This window comes from Mastomys coucha, unplaced genomic scaffold (genome assembly GCF_008632895.1).
Source record: "Mastomys coucha isolate ucsf_1 unplaced genomic scaffold, UCSF_Mcou_1 pScaffold14, whole genome shotgun sequence".
Lineage (NCBI taxonomy): Eukaryota > Metazoa > Chordata > Mammalia > Rodentia > Muridae > Mastomys > Mastomys coucha.
The window spans coordinates 7,725,031-7,743,646 of NW_022196896.1; positions in this window are offsets into that span (position 1 = coordinate 7,725,031).

Genomic DNA, 18,616 nt, shown 5'->3' on the forward strand with positions numbered 1-18,616 from the left:
CAAATACCAGATGACAAACAGACAAGCACTGGTGTAAAACAATCAATAACAGTCCGGGCAAAAATGTCTCTACTAGAATCCAGTAACCTTACACAGTAGGCTCTGAATATTGAAAGAGAGCTGAAGCACAAGGAAAACACCTTTAACTACCTGTATAAAGATGATAGGAGTCCTTAATGAAGAAATTAATAAATCCATTAAAGAAATCCAGAAAAACAAAACAGTGACAGGAAATTATTAACTTTGTTCAGGACTTAAAAAAATAAGAAAATAGAATCAATATATAAAACCCAAACTCAGGGAATTCTGGAAAAGAAAAATTTAGAAATTCAATCAGAGAATATGGAGGCAAGCTTTGCCAACAGAATGCAAGAGATGGAAAGGAGAACTCAGGCTTTGAACATATGATAAGGAAACGGACACAGTGGTCAAACGAAACAGTAAATGTAACAAATCATTTTTTCAAAATTTTCAAGAAATTTGAAACACTATGAAAATAACAAAGCTAAGAAAAAATAGGGATAGAGGAAGAAGAAGAAACCCAGCTCAAATGCCCAGAAAATATTTTCAACAATATCACAGCAGAAAACTTTCCTAAAGAAGGAGATGCCTATAAAATTATGAGAAACTTACAGAACACAAAATAGTTGGAAACAGAAAAGGAAATCCCCTCCCAGGCAATAATCAAAGCAATATGTGAATGTGAAACAAATATTAAAATCTTCAAGGGAAATGACCAAGTAGTTTATAAAAACAGACGTATTAGAATTACATTTGACTTCTCAACAGATTCTAAAATATAGATGGTCATAGACATATGAACTGCAGAATAACAGACAGGAGAAGACAGTTAAGAACTATACCCAGCAAAACTTTCAATCAACACTGATGGAGAAAGTATAATATTCTCTCATGAGTCCAAATTTAAACAGAATATATCTACAGATGTACCCCTACAGAAGGTACTAAAATGAAAATGCCAACCTATGAAGTTTAACTATATGATGAAAACACAGGGAATAAGTAATGTCACACCTCAAAAGAATGGAAGCACACAAACCCCTTCTCTCTCTCTCTCTCTCTCTCTCTCTCTCTCTCTCTTTCTCTCTCTCTCTCTCTCTCTCTCTCTCACACACACACACACACACACACACACACACACACACACTGCACATACTGCACACACTGCAACATCTTAAATCACAGACTGGTAAACCAACAGACATGTCATATAGATCAACACTAAACAGAAAAATACTGGAGCTGACAGATATTACGAACCAAACTGACATAACAGATATTTTTAGATTTTTATAGATATTTCACCCAAACAGACAAATTCTCTTCTTCTCTGTACCTCTTGGTACTTTCTCCGAAATGGACCACATATTTCTATACAAAGTGAGTCTTAATAGATACAACCAAAAGAAACAAAAACAAGAAACAAAAGAAAAAGCAAGCAAGCAAACAAACAAACAAAATGCCCCTGGAGTCTGAATTCTATCATATTTAAGAAAGATTAATATCAATATCAAAAACTGTGGCCCTCCTCCAGCTAAGAGCCGGCTGTCTCAGACCTTGGCTTACCACAAATAGCCATGTCTCTCTCCAACCTCCTGCTAATAGCCACACCTCTCTCCAAGTTCCTCTAATGTCAGAACTCCCGCCTCCATAGACCAAAGATGAAGATTCTGATTGGGCCGCGAGATGCTGAAGGACTGGGGGAGGGTTTTTTCTGCCTGCTTGCTTGTAAGAGACACAGTTGAATAATAATGTCAGACTGAAAGCATACCAGGGCTCCTCCCATTTTTTAATCCTCTCTCACCATCTGGTTACCTTCTCTCCAGGCTCCTACCTCTCTCCCAGACAGAGAACCCATTTTTTATTTAGCTGCAGGCAGCAACAAGAAACAACTGAACTTTACAAATTAATTGAAAGTGAAAAATCTCTAAGAAATAAAAAATGGGTCAAGAGATAAATAAGGAAATAATTGAAGATTTTCTATAAGTCAATAAAAATGAATGCATAATATACTCCAATGTTTAAGACACAATACAGGAAGTTCTAAGAGGCCTGTTAATAACACTAAATACCTATATACAAAAATCAAAGAAACATGTGGTCTGTGAATTGTATCTTGGGTATTCTAAACTTCTGGGCTAATATCCACTTATCCTCACATTCATGTTCTTTTGTGATTGGGTTATCTCACTCAGGTTGATTTTTTCTATTTCCATCCATTTGCCTAAGAACTTCATGAATTCATTGTTTTTAATAGCTGAGTAGTACTCCATTGTGTAAATGTACCAGATTTTCTGTATCAACTCCCCTGTTGAGGGACATCTGGGTTGTTTCGAGCTTCTGGCTATTATAAATAAGGCTGCTATGAACATAGTGGAGCATGTGTCCTTATTAAATGTTGGAGCATCTTCCGGGTATTAGTGCCCAGGAGTGGTATAGCTGGATCCTCTGGTAGAACTATGTCAAATTTTCTGAGGATCTGCAAAACTGATTTTCAGAGTGGTTGTACAAGCTTGCAATCCCACCAGCAATAAAGGAGTGTTCCTCTTTCTCCACATGCTCACCAACATCTGCTGTAACCTGAGTTTTTATCTTAGCCATTCTGACTGGTGTGAGGTGGAAAGTGTGGATACTTTGGTCTTTCTTAGAAGGGGGATCAAAATACCCATGGGAAGTGATACAGAGACAAACTTTGGAACAGAAACTGAAGAAAAGACCATTCAGAGATGTCCAACCTGGTTGTCCATCCCATATAGTGTTACCAAACCCAGACACTATTGTGGATGCCAACAAGTGCTTGCTGACAGAAGCCTGAAATAGCTGTCTCATGAGAGGTTCTGCAGATGCCTGACAAGTACAGAATCAGATCCTCACAGCCATTCGTTGGATTGAGCACAGGATCCCCAATGAAGGAAGTAGAGAAAGGACCCAAGGAGTTAAAGGGATTTGGAGCCACATTGGAGGAAAAACAATATGAACCAACTAGTACCCCCAGAGTTCCCAGGGACTAAACCACCAACCAAAGAGTACACCAGAAGGGACTCATGGCTCCAGCTACATATGTAGCAGAGGATGACCTTGTAGGACATCAGTGAGAGGAGAGGCCCTTGGTCTTGTGAAGGCTCGCTGCCCTAGTGTAGGGGAATGCCAGGGCAGGAGAGCAGGAGTGGGTGGGTTAGTGAGCAGGGGGAGAGAGGTTGGGATGGAGGAGGGGTTTGGAGACGAAAAGGGGAAAGGGGATAAAATTGATATGTAAATAAAGAAAGTATCTAATAAAAAAGAAAAAATCAAAGAAACAAACAAACAAAAACCGAGAAGAGATCTCATAGTAGCAAATTAACAAGCCTGAAAGTTCTAGATCAAAAAGAAGCAAGCACACCAAAAAGGAGGAGAAAGCAAGAAATAATTATATTCAGGACTGAAAATAGACTGAAATAGAAAGAAAGAGAACAATATAAAGTATCAATTAAGCAGAGTAGGTTTTTCAAGGAAAAAAATCAACAAAATCATAAACCCTTTTCCAATTAACTAAAATGCAGAGAAGGAATATAAAAATTAAGAAAAATAAGAAGTGTAAAGGCAGACATAACACACACACAAAGGAAATCCAAAGAATCATAGAGACATACTTTAAAAGCCTGCATTCCACCGAATTAGAAAATCTAAAACAGTGGTCTTCAAACGGTGAGTTGTGACCCCTTTGGGGTAGTCTAAGACCATTGTAAAGCACAAGTATTTACATTAAGATTCATAACATTAGAATATTACACTTATAAAGTAGGAAAAAATAATTTATGGTTACATCAGTATTCCCACAACCAGAAGAAACTGTATTAAAGTGTGTCAGTGTTAGAAAGGTTGAGAACCACTGGTCTAAAAGAAATGGATAATTTTGTCATTAGCTTTTACTTCTCAATGTTATATCAAGATCAGGTAAGCAATTTAAACATACCTATAATTCCTAATGAAATAAACCCAGTCATTAAAATATTCCCAACACAATAAAAGAAAAGAGAAAAAGACCAGGTCTTGATATTTTCATTGCAGATTTCCATAAGACTTCTAAAGAGGAGTTCATGCCAATACTCCCCATATTATTTCACAATTGAAATAGAAAACAATTATCCAATTCATTTTTAATATATATGTACATTAAGCCTTAAGGCTTATTTATGTCTCTTTTAAATTTTTTATTAGATTTTTTTTATTTACATTTCAAATGACATCCCATTTCCCCATTTCTCCTTTGAAAAAAAAAAATCCCTGTTCCATCTTCCCTCTCTCTGCTCACCAATCCACCCTTTCCTGCTTCCTGGCCCTGGCACTCCCCTACATAGAACCTTCACAGGACCAAGGGCCTCTCTACCTATTGATGACTGACTAGGCCATCCTCTGCTACTTATGCAGCTGGAGCCATGAGTCCCACCATGTGTACTCTTTGGTTGGTGATTTAATCCCTGGGAGCTTTGAGGGTACTGGTTAGTTTATATTGTTGTTCCTCCTAAGGGAACATAAACCCCTTCAGCTCCTTCATTGGGGACCCTTTGATCAGTCCAATGGATAGCTGTGAGCCTCTACTTCTGTATTAGTCAGGCACTGGCAGAGCCTCTCAGGAGACAGCTATATCAGGCTCCTGTCAGCCAGCATTTGCTGGCATCCACAAAAATGTCTGGGTTTGGTGATTGAATATGGGAAGGATTCCCAGGTGGGGCAGTCTCTGGATTGTCCTTCCTTCAGTCTCTGCTCCATACTTAATCTCTGCAACTCCTTCCATGGGTATTTTGTTCCCCCTTCTAAGAAGAATGGAAGTATTCACACTTTGGTCTTCCTTCTTGAGTTTCTTGTGGCTTGTGGATTGTATCTTGGGTATTCTGAGCTTCTAGGGTAATATCTACCTATCAGTGTGTGTGAGTACTACCTCAGAACCCAGCTATACTACTCCTGGGCATTTACCCAGAAGATGCTCCAACATGTAATAAGGACACATGCGCCACTATGTTCTTAGCAGCCTTATTTATAATAGCCAGAAGCTGGAAACAACCCAGATGTCCCCCAACAGAGGAACGGATACAGAAATTGTGGTACGTTTAAACATGGAGTACTACTCAGCTATTAAAAACAATGAATTTATGAAATTCTTAGGGAAATGGATGGATCTGGAGAATATCATCCTAAGTGAAGTAACCCAATTCCAATTCATTTTTTAAGGCCACAGTTACCCTTGTAGCCAAATCACATAAAGACCAAAGTTCCACTCACTTTGTACCAATTCAATATAGTACTTGAAGTTTTAGCTAGACCAATAAGGCAATATAAAGAGTATTACAAAAAAATTTTTCCCTTATGAAGAAAGGTACAAAATTACTATATAAAATCCATTCAAATTGAATAAAAAGACATATCAAAAGGATCATCCACCATGATCAGGCAGGCTTCATTCTAGATATGGAGGGATGGGTCAGTGTACAAGAATCAATAGATATAATCTCCCAAACTGAAATACACAAACTGAAAAAAAACTTGCATTATCATCTTATTACATGCAGAAAATGCTTTTGACAAAATCTAGTGTCCCTTTATGATAAAAGTACTGGAGAAATTAGGGATATATCGCATGTAATAAACATAATAAAGTCAGTTTATAGTAAGACATTTTCCCACATCAACTTAAATGGAGATAAACGAAAGGTAAATCGATTAAACTCAGGAAGAAGATAAGAATATCCACTTTCCCCATACCTATTCAATATGGTATTTGAAGTCTTATCCAAAGGAATAAGACCAGAAGAGATCTAGGGGACAGAAATGGGAAAGAAAAATTAAACATATCATAGAAGCTATGATTGTAAATTTGTGACCCTGAAATTTTCAAGGTACTCCTACAGCTTTCAGCACATCAGCTAGATGCATATGCCACTCCCCCCACCCCTTTGAACACTAACTGAGAAAATAGTTTTACAGCTGGATCTCATGGAGGCATTTCCTCAAGGGAGGTTCATTTCCCTGTGATAACTCCAGCTATTGATACATAAAAATAGCCAGTACAATACCTAAAACAATTTTGAGCAATAAAACCATTATTCAAGGTCTCACCATTCTGATTTCAAGTTTTATTGTAAAGCTATAGTAATAAAAACAGCATGGTTTGGGAACATAACTCAAAGAAATAGAAATGAAGATCCAGATGTAAATCCACACATCTATGGCCACCTGTTTTGTTTTGCTTTGTTTTTTTAATAAAGAAGCCAGAAATACATACTAGAAAGTTGGCAGTGTAGTGGTTTGAATTATGCTTGGTCTAGGGAGTGGTATGGCCTTATTGGAGTAAGTGTAGACCTCTTGGTAGAAGTGTGTAACTGTGAGGATAGGTTTTAATACCCTTGTCTTAGTTACCTGGAAGTCAGTCTTCTCTTAGCATACCTCAGATCAAGATGTAGAACTCTCAACTCCTCTGGTATCATGTCTACGTGGATGCTGCCATGCTCCCAGCTTGATGATAATAGACTAAACCTCTGAACAAGCTCCAATTAAATGTACTTAGATGAGTTGCCCTGGCATTGATGGGCGGGGAGGCCCCTGGTCCTTTGGACGCTTGATGCCCTAATGAAGGGGAATGCTAGGGCAATGAGGTAGGAGTGGATGGGTGGGTGAAGAACCACTCTCATAGAGGCAGGGGAGAGGGAGGATGGAATAGGGGTTTTGCAGAGGGGTACTCAGGAAGGTGGATAACATTTGAAATTAAATAAAGTAATAAATATAAAAGAGTAAAACAAAAGAAATCACACACACACAAATAAATTACATGTTTATATCATTCATTGAATTTTCCATGTAGAAAAAGACCATTTAACATATATAGAGAACGAAAACCCAAATAAGAAAGAAAATCATTAGAAAACTTTTTATTAAAAATAGTAAGTTGAAGAAAGATATTCATCTTTCTTGCTATCAAAGTTTTTCTATACTTTAATAAATTTAGTTTCATTAAACAAACAAGCAAACAAATTGCCTTGGTCATGGTGTCTATTCACAGCAGTGAATCCCTAACTAAGACATGCTGCTGGTCAAACTGGATGTCTGCATATAGAAGAGTGCAAATACATCTGTACTTACACTGTGCAGAAAACTCACTACATATGGATTAATGACCACAACACAATCAGATATACTAATCCATGCTGGTGGCTCACATGTTTAACTGGAGCACTTGAAAGGCAGGCACAGACTTATTTCTGACTTCACGGATAGCCTGCTTTATAAGAGTGACAGCCAAGGCTGCACTGTGAAACCTACTTTGAAGAAAAAAAAAAAAAAGAAAAACAAAATCAAGAACAACAACCAAACATCATATCCCTGAACCAATCACATTGAATCTGATAGAAGAGAAACTGAAAAACAGCCTTAGACTCATTGGTATGAGAGAGAAATTTTGAACAGGACATAAATATTTCAGGCACTAAGTTCACTAAAAATAATTGGGGCATCATGAAACTTAAAACATTCTTTTGGAGGGGGGTTCAAAACAAGGTTTCTCTTTGTAGCCATGGCTGTCTTGGAACACACTCTGTAGACCAGGCTGGCCTCGAACTCAGAAATCCACCTGCCTCTGCCTCACCAGTGCTGGGATTAAAGGTGTGTACCACCACTGCCTGGCAACTTAAAACATTCTTGAAGGCAAAGGACATTCTCATCAGACAAAAGAAACAACCTATAAAATGGAAAATGATTTCTGCCAGATCCACATTCAATAGAGGAGTACTATCTTATATATTTACTTATTTATATGAACTTCACATAACAAATATTGTAATGGGATGAAGAGTCAGTATAACTTGTAAAGTAACTTAGTTACTATAATGTTAATATAACAACTTAAATACCAACTGTCATTTCGTGATGAAGTTCTGCTTTGTTTTTTTTTTTGTCCTCTAAAGTGTGTAGATTACAGGTTTATGACTTCACGTAGATCTAACTACTATCTTACATAAGCTGTCCAGTAGGCAAAAGCCATCTTCAACCCGAATGAACAGAGAGTGCCCTAAAGATATGGAGCAAATGTAGTATGTATAATAAGTTGTCACTCACACATGGCAGTACACCTGGTTTGTTTATCAAAGAAGCCAAAAAACTGAACTGGAAATACACAGGGGAATGCTTATTGGCGGATAAACTTAGGGTTTAATTTGGAAGCCAAATGTGGAGCTGTTGAGGGGACTGGGAAATTAGAGTATAACTGAGGGTGGACACCAATATGATCATATTTACTTACCGCTTAAGAGTCTTCACATGATCATTCTGGCTTTTATGTGAAACATTTCCCAGAGAGGATCTTTAAGATCCAAGGCTGCTCACAGAGAGTTTCAGAATAAATATATAAGCCCTTAACTTATTTATGAGAACCTCTTCTGTTGTAATCTTAAATGTCATTTGAGTATTATACATAGGATATGGCTTTCAGAATCTTATGTCAATCCAGAAATGCATTTGTTTTACTTATAGCAGATTGAATAAAAATAAAAATTCATGGTATCTTTTAATCCTTTTAGTAGGTGAATGTATTATCAACTTGAGTGTACCTTTTCAGCCCTATCAAAGCAGACAGCACCAAGACAAAACAGTTTAATGTCACATTATAATTTTAAAGTACCATTTTAAAATACAAAATCTTTTATATAATCAAATGAATTTAAATGTAGTAATTTAAATGTAGATAAAATATTAGCCTTCTCCATTGGTTTACTAACATTCTCAAGGCTTTGGCAGATGGCTTGCAATCAGTTAGAGGCCAGCCTGAGCTACGTAGTGAGTTCCAGGCAAGCTGTTGCTACAAAGACCCTATTTCACCTCATTTGTAAATGCACAATTTGTCTGAAACAATTATCTATGGATGTACATATACATGTGCCATAGTTCTGTAAAATTTTTACTCATGACAACAATGAAAAGAAGTCCCAAATAGAGGGCATAGATTAAAAGTTATAGGATTTTATCTGCCACTGCTGGCATGTCTAAAAGGAAGGAACATTTCATTTTAAATAAAGCATAGAATAATGGTCACACCACTTCTAGACTGCTCATTATTGGCAAGTCAAAGAATCTCATCCATAGATTCTTTAAAAATTCTGATTGTTAATTGCTGAGAAAAACAAATTATAGTGTACTGATAAATAAAGCCATTTGTTACTTGTGCAGTCTAGGGGAGCAGTCTGATCATAACTGATAAGGTACAAACTAGATTCTTCAGCTAAACATTGAGAAAGTAATACAATCTCTTGTCTTCATATTATCCATACAGAGAAGGCTTATGTAGCTATAAAGGCAAAGTACAAACTGTTGCACTACAACTCTCTATTAGTTTATTTCATGCAGCTGCCTTGCAGGAAACTTAAGCCTAATCTAATTGGGAAGGTGTCCATCAGCAATTACATCAGATGGAATCCATGGGATCCAGTAATTATAGAAGATTGGATTAAGAACAAATGGATGCTTAATAATAAGTATTTCTTAATGATGATGATAACAGTGGCCAGACTAAAGAATATTACTGTGACATTATTAGTGAACTAAAGACTATATTTTTTCACTACATTTTTAACATGCCCATTTGAAATTCAAAGTAGTAATGTAAAATATCTTTTTTATTTAGTAATATTCCAGGTATTGATCAATGAACTGACGCTTTCTACTACCAATGTTTACCTAGGGCAGTTAACAGCAATGCTGTTTTTTGTATAATTCATTTCTACAACAAATATAATGAAATTGTTTATGTTAAATATTTGTTGATAAAAATCTTTGTGTAAAGACCTGAACACTAACTACATCTTACTGAGGTCTAAGTGTATTCAGTTTAAGTTCATTTAGTACTGAAGGAGAAGGAATATGGATGAAGAAGAACAGGGGAAGAATAATCAAGTCCAAAAGAAGAAAAGCTAGTTATAGAAAAGAAGGTCTTAGATAATGTTATAGAATAAAAATTATTTTTAATTTTAGATGAAATTTATGACAGATCTGTGAGTGCATGTGTATTGATCCTGTTGTGATTAGTAGACACACTGTTTTTGGAGTAATATACCACTTCTCTGGCTCCAGCAAATTTTCTGACATTTTTTCTGCATCAATCCCTAAGTCCTGAAGGGAGAATTTCTCTGAAGACATGTCATATATGGCTGAGCCCTCCAATCTCACTTGATGCAGTGTCCAGATCTGGTCTCTGTGAATTCCAAACTACTGCAGGGAAAAGGTGACGATGAGTATTGAGTGATGGATGTACACTCAGAGACTGTGATATCCTGTACAAGACCTCAAAAGTTCAAGCCAGACAAAATGCCAAAACAAAAAAGGGAAGTGAATACAATGTCCCTATTCTTTTTATTGTTGTTGTTTTTGTGTTTTGTTTTGTTTTGATTGGATATTTTCTTTATTTACATTTCAATTGTTTCCTCTTTCCAGGTATTCCCTTCAGAAACCCCCTCACACCCCCCTCCCCCTTCCTCTATGAGGCTGCTTCTCCTCCCATCTACCCACTCCAGTCTTCCTGCCCTGGCATTCCCTTACAGTGGGTAATCGAACATCCTCAGGCCCAAGGGCTGTTCCTTCCAATGATGTCCAAAAAGGCCATCCTCTGCCACATATGAGGCCAGAGCCATGGGTCCCTCCATGTGTACTCTTTGGTTGGTGGTCCAGTCTCCAGGTGCTCCACGGGGTCTGGCCAGATGACATTGTTGCTTCCTCCATGAGGCTGTAAACCCCTTCACCTCCTTCAGTCCCTTCTCCAAATCCTCCATCAGAAACCTCACACTCAGTAAAATGGTGGGCTGTGCGGATCTACCTCTGTATTTCTCAGGCTCTGGCAGAGCCTCTCAGGAGACAGCCATATCAGGCTCCCTTCAGCAAGCACTTGCCGGTATCCACAATAGCATACACGTTTGGTGACTGTATATGGGATGGATCCCCAAGTAGGGCAGTCGCTGGATGACATTTCCTTTAGTCTCTGCTCAACACTTTGCCGCCATATTTTCACCTGTGGGTATTTTGTTCCTCCTCTAAGAAGCACTGAAGCATTCACACTTTGGACTTCTTGGGTATGATATGGTCTGTGAATTAAATCTTGGGTATTCCGAACTTTGGGGCAAATATCCACTTATCAGTGACTGAATACCATATGTGGTCTTTTAAGACTGAGTTACCTGAGTACCCGAATTTCCTCAGTTGAGAATTCTCTGTTTAGCTGTGTTCCCCATTTTTTAAACTCAGTAACAGTGTTGTTTCAAACACTGTGTGGTTCATTTTAGGCACATTTAAGTACAGTACAATTTGGGAAAAAATGTCCTGGTATAACACAGTAAGGCATAATTATATTGAAACTCTTTTCAATGTACATGCTGCTACTTCCATGAACAAGTCTTCTATATATCTACATGTATCATCTTAAGGGCTTAAGGCATTTGGTTCTCTAGAGTCTAACTTCTTAAGTTCTTTGAATATATTGAATATTAGCCTTCTATCAGACTTAAGATTGGTAAAGATCTTGTACCAATCTGTTGGTTGCTGTTTTGTCCTATTGGCATTCTTAACTAAGAAGCTACTTGAAATTGGTGACTTGTGGGAATGATAATATCACTTTTCTCCAATGGAATATCACTATAAATCAAGCACAGCCCATGGTAGAACTCAGTGACAGTTGGCCAATTCAAAATCAATTCAATGCTTTTTGGGGTGTGGAATTTTCATCAAGATTAGTTAGTTTGTTTTTTTGTTTTTGTTTTGCTTTGTTTTTTATCTTATTGATTTTTGGTTTGTTTTGATTTTTTTGAGAGAGAGACAGAGAGAGACAGAGAGAGAGACAAAGAGAGTGAGTGAGAGCATGAAATGAGGTGGGTGGGAAAGGAAAGTTACAAAGGGTCTGGGAGGTGTTGAGGGAAAGCAACACTTGACAACAATATATTATATGAAAAAACTAAATATGTAGCAGAGGATGGCCTTATCTGATATCAATGGATCAATGGGAGGGGAGTCTATAATCCTGTGGAGGTTTGTTATGCCAGCACAGGGGAATACTTTGTGGTAAGGTTGGAGTGGGAGGGTGGATCAGGGAGCACCCTCTCAGAAGCAAAGGAAAACAGGAATGGGAGATAGAGAGGAGACAGGGAAGGAGGCCAAGATTTGAAAGGTAAATTAATAAAATAACCAATTAATTTAAAAAGCACTAAAAATTACTTGTTTTACCAAAATATAATACAACTTGTACAGTGTAATTCTCATATTCTCTTTCTCTCTCTCTCTCTCTCTCTCTCTCTCTTTCTCTCTTTCTCTCTCTCTCTCATCTCTCTAATGATGCCTGAACAAGGCTCTATTTTAAAGTAACATTAGGAGTCATTATTTGCTACTATTTTTAGAACAGTAGTATTTAGCTTTATCCTAGGTCCCTGGGCCATCTAGTCTCTGGTTATTGGCCATTCAAGCAGTGCTGGAAATGGTTTCTATCTTGTGGAATAGGCCTTAAGTCCAATCGAATATTGGTTAGTTACTCTAACAGGCTTCGAACCACCACTGTTCTAGCCTAACTTGTAGACAGGACACCACTGTAGACCAGAGGATCCATGGCTGTGTTGATGTTTGTTTCTCTTTCAGTAGAAAGCAAATTCTTTTCCTGTACCATGACACTAGAACTGCTGAAGACTATAAATGGGTACCAGCTCACCTTCTCCATGTTCAGTGAGTTGTCTATATATTATCTTTAGCAAAGGACCTTGCTGTCAGTTTGTAGAGATCTATCTATAGCCCTTCCAACAACTTGTACTGTTTGGGGATTTGTATGGGACTCTTTAGTTGAAAATCAGTTTTATATTACTCAATACCAGTATTTGAAGCTTCATTTGGTATCAAGAGATACCATTTGCCATCTTTACAGTATTTAGTAGTTGTATTTAGATGTCTTCCATATGTGCATATACTTTAGAAAGCTTCTACTGTATTAGTTATCTATACTAACCCTTAAAATTCCCTTAATTTTAGAAGATTCTCTCTCTATTCCTTTACTTTCCCCTTTCTTTCTCCTTCCTCATTTGATCATTCAATTCCAGCATGGTACTATCTATCCATAATTATCTACTATATTTCCCTTTCTTAATGAGATTTATCTGTTTGTGCCTAGTCCCTTAATCTATATTTGACCTATTTGGTACTAGAAATAGTAGTTTGTTCATCATTGAATTAACAGCAAATACCAATATGTAAGTGAATACATCTCATGTTTGTTTTTCTGGTTTGGGATATGTTTTTTGTTTTTGTTTTTGTTGTTGTTATTGTTGTTTTTCATCTTGGTTCAACACATTTACCGGTGCCTTTCATTATTTAATTATATTGGTGTACTAATAGTCCATGGCATAATGCACTGCATTATTTTTATCTATCATTTTGCAGAAGAACACCAATACTGCTTTTATTTTCTGGCTGTTATGCATAAGGCAACAATGAACACAGTTGTGCAGTTGTCTCTGTGGTAAGATGAAATATCCCTGGGTATATGCAAAGAATACTGTTGCCATATCTTGAGGTGGTATGATTCTCAACTTCCTAAGGAACCATGATATTGATTTTGATAGAGGCTGTACACAAGTTTTCACTCCCACTAGAAAAGGATTAGCTACTTGCTCCACATCTTTGTAAGCATAGTCAATTGTTTACTGATCTTAGCCACTCTGATGGACATAAAGAAGACATCTCAAAGTAGGAATGATTTGCATTTCCCAGATGGATAATGTTCAACAATTCTTTACATATTTCTCAGTCATTTGAGATTTCTTTAATGTGAATTATTTAACTTCCATCTCTCCCCATTTTTAATTAGGATTATTTTATTTTTGATATCTAGGTTTTTTGTTCATTCGTTTAAAATTCTTTGTTTAGAGGTTGTTTTGTTTCTTTATATATTTTAGGTATTAGACCTCTATCAGATGTGTAGTTGGGAAAACTTTTCCATTCTGCAGGCTGCAGCTTTTTTTATTATGGGATCCTTTGCCATGAAGAACCATTTCCATTTCATGAAGTGCCATTTATTTATTGTTTATCTTAGTACCTGTACTAAAAGTGTTGTGTTATTAAAGATTTTTACTATGTCAATGAGCTTAAGCATATGCCCACAAATGTGTTTTATCAGGTATAATATACCTGATTTTATGCTGGAATTTTTATCCATTTGGAGTTGAGTTTTTTGTAGGATGAAACGTACGGATCTATTTGCCACCATCTAGTTTAAGCAACATCATTTGTTGAAGATACTGTCTTTTCTCCAGAATGTATTATATACATATATTGTGCAGTTGTCTCTGTGGTAAGATGAAATCTCCCTGGGTATATGCAAAGAATACTGTTGCCATATCTTGAGGTGGTATGATTCTCAACTTCCTAAGGAATCATGATATTGATTTTGATAGAGGCTGTACAAATTTTCACTCCCACTATGTATATATACTTTTATATGAAGGTAAGATTGTACTTTCAAGATCCGTGAAGAATTAAGTTGGAATTTTGAAGTGTGTTTGATCAAATCTGTAGATTGTTTTGGTGTTATGGCCTCTTTTAATTACATTAATCCTACTAATCCATAAAGATAGGATAGCCTTTATTTGTTCCCATTTATTATTCTTTTTTATGTCTTAACCCATTTTTCATTCAGTAGAGGCTTGTTCATTTTCTATGACTGCAAGCTTTATGTATTTTTGATATTCAGTTTTAATCTGTGCTAGTCAGCTGGGATTCAAATGGTTATTTGAATTTTTTTCCCTAGGTATACTTCCTTTGTCTGAGTATATGGTCAATTTTGGTTTAATTTCTATGCAGTGCAATGTTTACGTGAAATGTTCTATAAATATCTGTTAGTTCATTTGGTTTATAATGTTTGTTAGATCCATCATTTCTCTCTTCAGTTTTTTTCTGGATAACGTGTCCATTGATGAGAATGTTGTATTCAAGTCTACAATCTGTGTGTGAGGGTCAATATGTGGTTTTAAACTATAGTTTTCTTGCTTTTACAAACATGAGTGCACACATGTTCAGAGCATAAATGTTAAGAAAAAAGAGAACTTCTATCCACTTGCCTTCATGATGTCATTTTTTAACAGTTGAGTAATAATTCATTGTGTATCTGGGCCATATTTTCTGTATCTATTCTTTGGAAGAGGAAAATCTAGGTTGTTTCCAGTCTCTGGCTATTATGAATTAATTGTGGGACTCCTGACAGTATGAATATGGATGTCTCCAACTCTTTTGCCTATTCTTTGGACCATGTTCTTTTTATGAGATTGCTTTGCTCAGCCACAATTTGAGAATTTATGCCTGATTTATTAAAGCTTGTTACTATGTGTTTAGTCAATATCCCTGGGAGGTTTGCACTTTTTTGAAGGAAAAATGGAAGTGGAATGAATCTGGGGAGAGAAGATGTGGAAGGGGAACTAGAAGTGGTGGGAGGTGAAACTATAGTCAAAATGGGTATTAGGGAAAAATAAAAAGAATATAAAGACAAAGAATTGAAAGGTCACCTTGATGTAATTTTCCTTTGTTGGGTATATTTTGTCCTTCCTTGAGTTTCTGATTAGTTTTGTTTTGATATCTATCTTGTCATATACTAAAGTAGCTATACACCTTGCTTCTGTTTTTATTTGCTTAGAATATAATTTTACATTCTTTTGCCTTGAAGTGGTGTATATTCTCAATGGTAAAATGGGTTTCTTAAGTCCAGCTAATATATGGTTATTGTTTTTTAATAAACTGTTAGTCTGTTATAGGGCAATTGAGAACACTGATGTAGAGTTATCAATGAGTAGTTTTTATTAAGCCCTCTTGTTTTGTTGATAATATATGGAGTTCTCATCCTCTCTTTTGATTTGTTGATCCGGTATTCATTCTTTGAATTTTTCTCAATGTGACCAACCTATAGCATAGATATTTTCCTTGCTGAAGTGCCCATGGATTCTCATGAAATTCCTGAAGTTTAGAGGAAATGGGATAAAGCATGTGGAGAGAGAAGTATGGAGGAAAAGAAATGTGTGATACACTGGAGTTGATGGAAGGGGAGGGTTGGGTCCTCAACACCTAAACTGCTGAAGAGCTAAGAATGATACTTGGCAATTAGATTTGGAGGATTAGAGAGAAAGGTAAGGCTCAGAATCTTATCTACTGTTTTCCCTTACAAGAATCTTTTGTATTATCTTTATAAGAATATGTTATTGGCTCTTGCTCTCTCTTGCCATTGCATTCTCTTCCCCCTCTATCCCTATTACCTTCCCCCCTCCACAGGTTCATGGTTGACCTCTACTCCTCTATTACTCTATATGTCTACTCTCTCTCTGCCTTTCTCTGTCTCTACTACCCTCGTAACTCCTCTCCCCATCCATGCTCTAAATAAACTCTATTCTATACTAAAAAAAAAAAAAAAGAATATGTTATTGGTATTAGATGTCATATGTAATAAATGATAGAGTTCTATATAAAATAGTGACTATATGTATATAATATATAAAATGATGTATTAGAATAAAGACTTGAGATTTCATAGAACCAGCATTGTAGCACAAAATGACTGCATAGAACATAAATAATATGTATTTGGCAGAAATTAATAAATTTAAGTGAAGAAATACAAAGTATTAATGTAACAAAATTTTGTTTCATCAAAATGATACAACATACTGACAAACCTTTATCCATATTGCACATAAAACCGGGTGATTAGAAGATAAAAATTAATAAAATTAGAGAGGTATTTGAGAAATTGTTCAAGGGAGAAAACACTACTCTTTCAAACCTGAAATCCAAAGCTCAATCTCTGAAAAGTATGTAAAAGCAAACAGTTGTAAATCCACCATTCCTAAAGTGAAAAGGATGATAGAGCCAGGAGAATCCTCTAGAAGCTATTAGCTAAGTAAAAGTTTCATTCAATAAGAATGGCAGAAACAAAAGAGACCCTGCCTAAATGAGATGGACATCAAGAACTAATACCAAAAGTTGTCCTCTGACCTACCCATGTAAATGCTGTCATGCTGTGACAGGATTCAAGCAGTGAATGGATACACACTCAGGCATATAAACACACACACACACACACACACACACTCACACACACGAAAGAGAGAAAGAGAGAGAGAGAGAGAGAGAGAGAGAGAGAGAGAGAGAATGAGAATAAAAAGAAGAAAATGTTATGGATAAATAGAGAGACATAACAACATGTAACAATAAACATTCAGAAGAACATAACAACATAAGGGAACACTTTAAAAAATCTTATATGTCAACAATTTAAAAACATTCAAAGTGTTTTTTATATTTTAAAATGCACCTGACCTATCAAACTTTAACCAAATGGATATAAATAACTTAAATGCATTTATAATGAGTAAGACTAAAGTGGTTATAAAAGACTCAGCACTATTAAGAAAACACGGAGCAGATGGATCCATAAGTTGAATCATACCAAAACACTAAAGAATTATCACCAATGTTTTTAAAATTAGGTTATAAAATACAAAGGAACAACAACAACAACAACAACAACAACAAAACCCCACCAAACTGATTTGGAAAAGCACTTTACAAAAATGGTCTTATTTAATAATAAAGCAGATAAGGACATAATTAAAATCTGTGACTTATAATTGAAACTTAAAATAGACCCTGCTATATTTGTGAATTGACTAGGAATTATAAAACAATGGGAAACTGTCCTCTGAGAGATGCTAAGACAGGTCTCATGCAATAGTTTACTTCGTGGCCCCATCTATTGGATTAATAGTAATAGATTGCTTTAACAATAAATAAACTTAGACCAGAACTAGATTTTATATAAGCAAAGAATCATTAGTGTTTCTTCTATATATGTTTAATGTAAACATTCATTACTTTGCATATGCAAGACACTTTGTAATTCCAACCTAAACCAAACTCCAATATACAGAGGAGTGAGCACACACTCCCTTCTCTTGCTCTGGTGCAATTGGCAAAGGTAGAGGAAAGGTCTGTGTCTTCTAACGTAGTCCAAGGTAAACCAAATACTCCAGAGAAATGCAATGTCAAGAATGTTTTGGGCATTACAAATTGCACTTGTAGCGTTTAAAAAACCAAAAAGACACAAAAATGCTTGAATAGGGAAAATGGTGTGGATCTGGAAATTGTTGGTAAGGTGAGTCTAATCATAATAGATGGAACAAAACTCAAAACTTTCAACAAACTAGTAAAAACTTCACTAATTAAATTTAATAATTGAATAATTGTAACTATTCTTTTAGGAGTCAAATAATCTTCCAGTCTATAGGAATATTATATGAAATGGAGATTTAGTGACTCCCAAAATCGGTAAGTTTAAATAGTCACCAATGTAATGAAATTCAGAAGTACAATTTCCAGGCTAGCTTTATGTTATATGGGTGATATCCTAAATAATATAATTAGTGACCTATCAAAGCTCTTTAACTATTCATAGGACAGTCCTGCTCTTTCCACGATGAGAAATTACATTCCAAAAATTCTTGTCTGTGAACCAGGATATGATGGAGCCTTGGTCTGGGAATTTTCAGCTTCTGGAAATTTAACAAACAAA